The following is a 7497-nucleotide window of genomic DNA, read 5'->3' as shown; positions in this document are numbered from 1 at the left end:
TAAAATGCATCAACCGCGTGTGTAGCCGTGGTGGTCTCTTCTCGGCAGGGTCCGGGAAGTGAACACGGTGTTGGAGTTATGCTTGAACGTAAGTAGTCTAGGATCACTTCTTGATCATAGATTCTCAAACGTGCTTTGCCTTCTCTTCTCGCTCTCATTTGCGTAAGTTAGCCACCATATATGCTAGTGCTCGCTGCAACTCCACCTCATACCTTTTCCCTACTCATAAGCTTAAATAGTCTTGATCGCGAGGGTGTGAGATTGCTGAGTCCCCGTGACTCACAGATTACTTCCAAAACCAGTTTGCAGGTGCCGATGATACCGTTCAGGTGACTCAACCGAGCTCAAGGAGGAGCTCGATGAAGATCTTGTTCATTGTGTTGTTTCATTTCAGTTGATCAGTAGTGGAGCCCAGTCGGGGCGATCGGGGATCTAGCATTAGGGGTGGTCTTATTTTATTTTGGTTCCGTAGTCGGACCTTGATTGTATCTGGATGATGTAATGCTATATTTATGTCATTGTGTGAAGTGGCGATTGTAAGCCAACTCTATACTTCTTTCTTATTCAATACATGGGACGTGTAAAGATTACCCCTCTAGCGACATGCCTACAATGCGGTTATGCCTCTAAGTCGTGCTCCAACACATGGGAGATATAGCCGTGTTGTGGGTGTGACAAGTTGGTAATCAGAGCCTTCCCCGACTTAGGAGCCCCTTGCTTGATCGAAACGCTAGCGTTGTTGAGTCCAGAAAAATGTTTTGAGTCTTTTAGGATTATATATATCGGAGAGTAGGATTCTTTTTACTCCTCAGTCCCTTCGTCGCTCTGGTGAGGCATCCCGACGTAGAGTTTTGACTCTTCTCTTCTCAAATTTCACTAAATTTTTTTAGGATCACGCGTGTATCTTGGAATCGTTTCAACGGTTTTGTGACAAGAACATTGTTCTTGGTGCCTCCTGACATTTAGGGGTTGTGGCAGTGTCCCGGGGAGTTGAGCTCCGAGGTGTTGTCGTCACAATTTTATCGTTGCGGTTCTGGAATACCTGAGTTTCACCAACATCGAAATCTCTTTTATGCAGTTGTTGGTGAGATAACCTCGACGCCACCTAGTATTGGGGCAGGAGTTCGGGAGTATTGCCATAACTCATATAACGGATGCTTTTCGAAGGTTGAGGTAAATGATTTCCGAAGGTTTCTTGGTTATGTGTTGAAGGATGGATACATCTAGATGTAGGATTTGCTAGCTTTGGGTGAGATATTATGCTTCCCCTGTATCCTCAACACCCGATTGCATAACCGGAAAGGTTTGGGAGTTTCATAGGTGGGAATTCATGTAGCTCTAGTATTTCTTCCGCGGATATTTGGTTTGTGATTGGGTAATCCTCACCAAGTATTTGTTCATGTCCGTACCTTGTTGTTTTATTCATCTACCTCTTTCTAAGTGGCTTCTGAAATTATGGAAGTGTGACCATTTAATTTGGAATGCATTCGTTCATTCTTGTTCGGATGTTAAGACTATATGTTGCAATTTCGATCCATTGATTCAGCTTGAATATATGTCTGTCAAGATGCTAACGGATGTCACCCTCTTTAGGATGGCTCCTCCAACGCGTCAGAATCCGGATCCACCGCCACCACCTCCACCTCCGGAGGCATGGCAAGCTGTGATGGCCACTACGAACGCCAACATGCGGATGCTTATGCAAATCTTGCAAGAGCGCAACCAAGGAAATCAAGGCCATGGCAACAATCAGAATCAGTTTGCTACACTCAACCAGTTCCTCGCAAACCAGCCAAAGACCTTCAGTAACTGTGTCGAGGCAACAGACGCTGATGATTGGCTCGTGGATATCTACAAGCATTTCGAGTGCAGCAACGTCAGGCCTGAGGACTTTGTCAAGTTTGCCTCATTCCAACTCAAAGACCAAGCTGCAGAATGGTATCAGCAATACAAAGATTCCAGAGGAGGTCGTGTGATTACCTGGGATGAATTCCGCCAAGACTTCAAAGCTCACCACATTCCTCAGAGTGTTGTTGAGAGCAAGCATGAGGAGTTCCGCAATCTGAAGCAAGGCAGCTTGTCTGTTTACCAGTATAACATCATGTTCCAGAAGCTCGCTCGTTTCGCTAAGCAAGACATCCCTGACGAGAAGAGCATGATTTATCAGTTCAGAGGTGGCCTCAGAGAAGATCTCCAACTAGCTCTCGTGCTTTTTGAGCCGAAGAAGTACGATGAGTTTTACAACATTGCACTGAAGCAAGAGACTGCTCATCTCAAGTGCGATGCTTCTAAGAAACAAGTCAGGGATGCAACTCCTTCTTCCTCAACTCAAGTGACAACTAAGCAGCAAAAGTATTGGTTACCTCCTCCTCCTCCGTTCCGTCAGCCTTATCAGCAGAAGAGCAAAGGTGGCAATGGATCTTCCCACCCACCCAACCCAGGCTTTCAGAACAAGACTTCGTCTCATGATCCAAGATCAAGTGCTCCGTATCACCGTCTGCTTTCAGAGGTCACGTGCAACAAGTGTCAGCAGAAGGGTCACTATGCTTACAAATGCTTCAATCGGAGGCATCTTCCTCCTCCTCCTCCCGCGAGATCTGCCAGCACCGCAGTGGTCAAGCATAATCCCAAGTTTGCAAAGGTCAACATGATGAACGGAGCTCAGGCAGAGGACTCGTCAAATGTGATCATGGGTAACCTTCTTGTTAACAATATTCCTGCAAAAGTTCTTTTTGACACTGGTGCATCGCATTGTTTCATCTCGAGACCATTTGCATCTAAGCATGAGTTGGCTTTCCAAGATTTGCATAGTCCGTTAGTAGTTGTCTCACGGGCAAATGCTTGCATCTAAGCTATGTGGTTCCAGATGTTTCTATCACGTTGGGCGACTATAAGTTTCTATCTTCTCCAATGGTCCTTGGTAACTCGGATATTGATCTTATTCTCGGAATGGACTGGCTTTCTAAGCACAAGGCTCAGCTTGATTGTGCTGCCAGGAAGATTCAATTGACACATTCGTCTGAGGATGTAATCGTCTTTGCCGCTCGTGATGATACCATTCGACTGTTTTCTCTCAACGAGAAGGGCGAGTTGGATGCCATTTCTTAGATTCCAGTCCTTTGTGAATATCAAGACGTCTTTCCAGAAGAGCTTCCAGGGATGCCTCCTCACCGGCCAGTTGAATTCGTCATTGATCTTGAGCCTGGCACGGAACCTGTTTGCAAACGTCCTTACAAGCTTGGACCTGAAGAGTTGAAGGAGCTGAAGAAACAACTCGATATTCAAGAGCGTATGGGTCTCATCCGACCAAGTTCTTCTCCATGGGGTTGTGGTGTTCTTTTTGTCAAGAAGAAGGATGGAATGGACTGACTTTGTCTCGACTATCGTCCATTGAACAAGAAGACCATAAAGAACAAGTACCCACTTCCCAACATCAATGAGCTTTTTGAACAACTCAAAGGTGCTCAAGTATTCTCCAAGCTTGACCTCCGTATGGGCTATCATCAGATTCACATTCGTGAAGAAGAAATCCCCAAGACAATGTTCAGAACAAGCTATGGTTCATATGAATACACTGTCATGTCTTTTGGCCTTGTCAACGCACCTCCAACATTCTCTCGCATGATGAACTTCATCTTCAACGCCTAAACAAATGACTTCGTCTTGGTCTATGTCGATGACATTTTGGTCTTTTCCAAGAACAAAGAGGATCATGCCAAGCACTTGAGATTTGTGCTGGATAAACTCAGAGAACATCAGTTCTATGCGAAGTTTTCAAAGTGTGAGTTTTGGCTCGATGAGGTTCTCTACCTTGGGCATATCATCTCTGCCAAGGGCATAGCTGTTAATCCTGAGAAGGTGTCTGCAATTGTGAATTGGGAACCGCCTCAGAATGTGAAGCAACTCCGCAGCTTCCTTGGACTCCCAAGCTATTGTCGAAGGTTCGTTGAGAACTTCTCTAAGATCACGAAGCCTCTTTCCAACCTCCTCCAGAAGCATGTGAAGTTTGTCTGGTCGCCTGAATGTGACATCGCTTTCAACACCCTCAAAGAGAAGTTAGTCACAGCTCTAGTTCTGACTCCTTGTCGGTGTCAAAACCGGCGGATCTCGGGTAGGGGGTCCCGAACTATGCGTCTAGGCCGGATGGTAACAGGAGGCAGGGGACACGATGTTTTACCCAGGTTCGGGCCCTCTTGATGGAGGTAAAACCCTACGTCCTGCTTGATTAATATTGATGATATGGGTAGTACAAGAGTAGATCTACCACGAGATCAGAGAGGCTAAACCCTAGAAGCTAGCCTATGGTATGATTGTTGTTCGTCCTACGGACTAAGACCCTCCGGTTTATATAGACACCGGAGAGGGCTAGGGTTACACAGAGTCGGTTACAATGGTAGGAGATCTACATATCCGTATCGCCAAGCTTGCCTTCCACGCCAAGGAAAGTCCCTTCCGGACACGGGACGAAGTCTTCAATCTTGTATCTTCATAGTCCAGGAGTCCGGCCGAAGGTATAGTCCGGCTATCTGGACACCCCCTAATCTGGGACTCCCTCAGTGGCCCCTGAACTAGGCTTTAATGATGACGAGTCCGGCGTGCAGATTGTCTTCGGCATTGCAAGGCGGGTTCCTCCTCCAAGTACTTCATAGAAGATTTTGAACACAAAGGTAGTGTCCGGCTCTGCAAAATAAGTTTCCACATATTGCCATAGAGAGAATAATATTTACACAAATCTAATCTGCTAACGTATTCCGTAGCGTGACATCGCACCACGGCCAAGTCTTTATTCGAATCGTTTTACTGTCCCACCTCAGTGCGTTTAGCAAGGCGGTTTCCTTGGCGCATCTTGTCAAAGCAGAGATCGTGTCCCCTTATTCCAGGATTCTTATCAATACGGGTGTGGGTAACCCAACCGCGCCATTGATTATGGTGCTCGGGAGATAAGCGAATTTTACGAGGCTGGTGGGGACGCATAGTCGCGTCTACCCATATAAGGGGATAAGGATCCACCTTTTCGTCCGCGCCTTCTTCCTCCTTTGCCTATCCATTTCCGCGCACTCGAGCTCCAGCGCCCAAGTCCGCACACCCCACCTCAACCTTCTCTAGTCATGTCCGGAGCGGGAGGCAAGTGGATGGTCTCCTCCGTCACGGAGGGACACATCAAAAAACTGAGGAAGGCCGGATACTTGTCTAACGACATTGCGCACCGGCTTCCCGAAGAGGGGCAGCTCATCCCCACCCCTAGGCCCCATGAGAGGGTGGTGTTCCTCCCCCATTTCCTCTGTGAACTGGGCTTCCCTCTCCACTCATTTGTCCGGGGGCTCATGTTCTACTATGGCCTGGATTTCCACGATCTGGCCCTGAACTTTGTCCTCAATATCTCGGCGTTTATCGTCGTGTGCGAGGCTTTCTTCTACATCTGCCCCCATTTCGGCCTATGGCTCAAGACTTTCAATGTCAAGCCGAAGGTGGTGCGCGGCACCCAGGCGGAGTGCGGAGGCGCCATGGTGGGCAAGATGCCCAACATCCTATGGCTCGAGGGCTCCTTTGTGGGGTCCATAAAGGGGTGGCAATCGGGGTGGTTTTACATCACCGAGCCGCGCGACCCTGAATGGGTCGCAGCCCCCGAGTTCCGATCCGGACCCCCTACGCGGCTCACCTCCTAGAAAGAGACGGGCCTGTCGTGCGATAAAGAAGGAGAGCTGACTGGACTCCAAACATGCATCCAAACCCTGGTGGACAAGAAGCTCAAACTTGTCAACGTAGTCCAGGTTATGCTCATCCGCCGGATCCTCCCGTGTCAACAACGGGCTTTCAACCTGTGGGAGTTCAACCCGGCGCAGCATCGAGCTCTGAGCAGGCTCTTCGACACGACGTACGAAGATGCCTGGAAGGTGCTTTTCAAGGGCGCCAAGGCCCCCGCATCCGCTACTGAGGATCGCGGATTCAGCACGCAGCGTCGTGCTCGTGCGGTAAGCTATTTTTACCTTTTACAGGGTATTAGTTTTTCATAGTTTGACTCCATGCGGGATCTAAGCATCCTTACCTTTGACAAGATTGGCAGGAGACGTCCGGACAGATCAACTGTCCAGCTCCTTTGCCTGAAGGCCCAGCGGACGCTCGCTTGGCGAAGCTGCTGGTTCCTGCACCCTATGTGGTGCCGGAGAAGAAGGCCAAGAAGAAGGCCACGGGGACTCGAAAGAGTGCCCGGCGCCAGGAGGTGTCGGATTCATCATCCGACGACTCCAAGGTGCACTCCTCCCGTGAAGACGAGGAGGAGGAAGAAAAGACCTCTCCCCCTCCAGCGGAGGAAGGGAAGAGAAGGAAGGCCGCCCCAACTGGGGAGGCCGAAGGGTCCAAGAAGGGGAAGACCCCTCCTCCGGACTAGTCCACCAACGCCGACGACGGCGAAGAGGAGTGGTCGTACAGGGCCAAGCCCCTGGCGAGATCGTAAGTATTCAGACACTAGAGCAATTCATAGTGTTCCTTTCTTGCACAGCTCCTCCTTACGACGAATATGACTATGCAGTCCGCCCAAGGCGGGGCTCGACGAGTCGTCGAGCAGCTCCCTGGATTGGTCCGACGTGAATTCACTTCTGCCCGCTACCTCCCCCCACCCTATGGACGACGCCGAGGTGCTATCCCAATAGGTTCCAAGCCAGGAGGAGGTGGTCCTGGAGGCGCCGCAAGGCGATCTCCCAGACTCCAGGCGCAAAGGGGATAAAACCCCCAAGGCCCCGAGTCCGGCCTTGAGCCGGACACCGCGCCGGAACCTTCAACGGTTCCGGACTCCGGTAGGCAGCCTCCTTCCAAGAGGAGCAAGCCTACCGAGCCGGTGACCTCCGTCCAACCGGAGGCACCGGACAATTTGCTGGAGGTGCTTAAAGGCGCCTCCATCGACGAGGAGCACCGCACTATTATGAGTGCGGTGATCGAGAAGGTTCAGTCCGCCAAGAGCGGACTGACTGAAGCCTGTGCTAGCCTTCCAACAGGCTTTGAGGTAAGTAAAGAATAAAAATATTACCGCATAGACAGTAGCCCCTGATGCTCTGTTCGGCGTTCGGAAAGAAAAGCCGAATAGAGGATCTAATAACATTCGCAGGAGTCTAACATAATCAAGTCAATATGCGTATACAGGCTTCGCTGCTGGCCTCCGCCGCACTGACTACGGAGGTGGATACGCTAAAGAAAAACCTCGCGCGGTCCGAGAACGAGCTCGGCCATGCCAAGAGGCAACTCGAGGAGAAGGAAGGTAAGTAATACCTTGTGCAAGTATATAGAGAAGATGTGGTTGCAAAAAATGATAGGATCAACGTGCTATTATAGGGGCCACGACCGAGGTGGCAACCCTTAAACAAGAGTTGTCTGAGGCCGAAAACAGAGCGGCCGCGGAGCGCACAGAGAGAGGGAAGCAGGAGGCGCGGGTGGAGGAGGTGCAGAAAGAGCTCCAGGCTCTTGTGAAAAAACACGAGAGTTTGGAGCTTGACTCAAAGACGC

Source organism: Triticum urartu, chromosome 7A (assembly GCF_056163025.1).
Source record: "Triticum urartu cultivar PI428250 chromosome 7A, HENAU_Tu73, whole genome shotgun sequence".
NCBI lineage: Eukaryota > Viridiplantae > Streptophyta > Magnoliopsida > Poales > Poaceae > Triticum > Triticum urartu.
The sequence above is the reverse complement of the archived record's forward strand: the minus strand, read 5'-3'. Positions refer to the sequence as shown.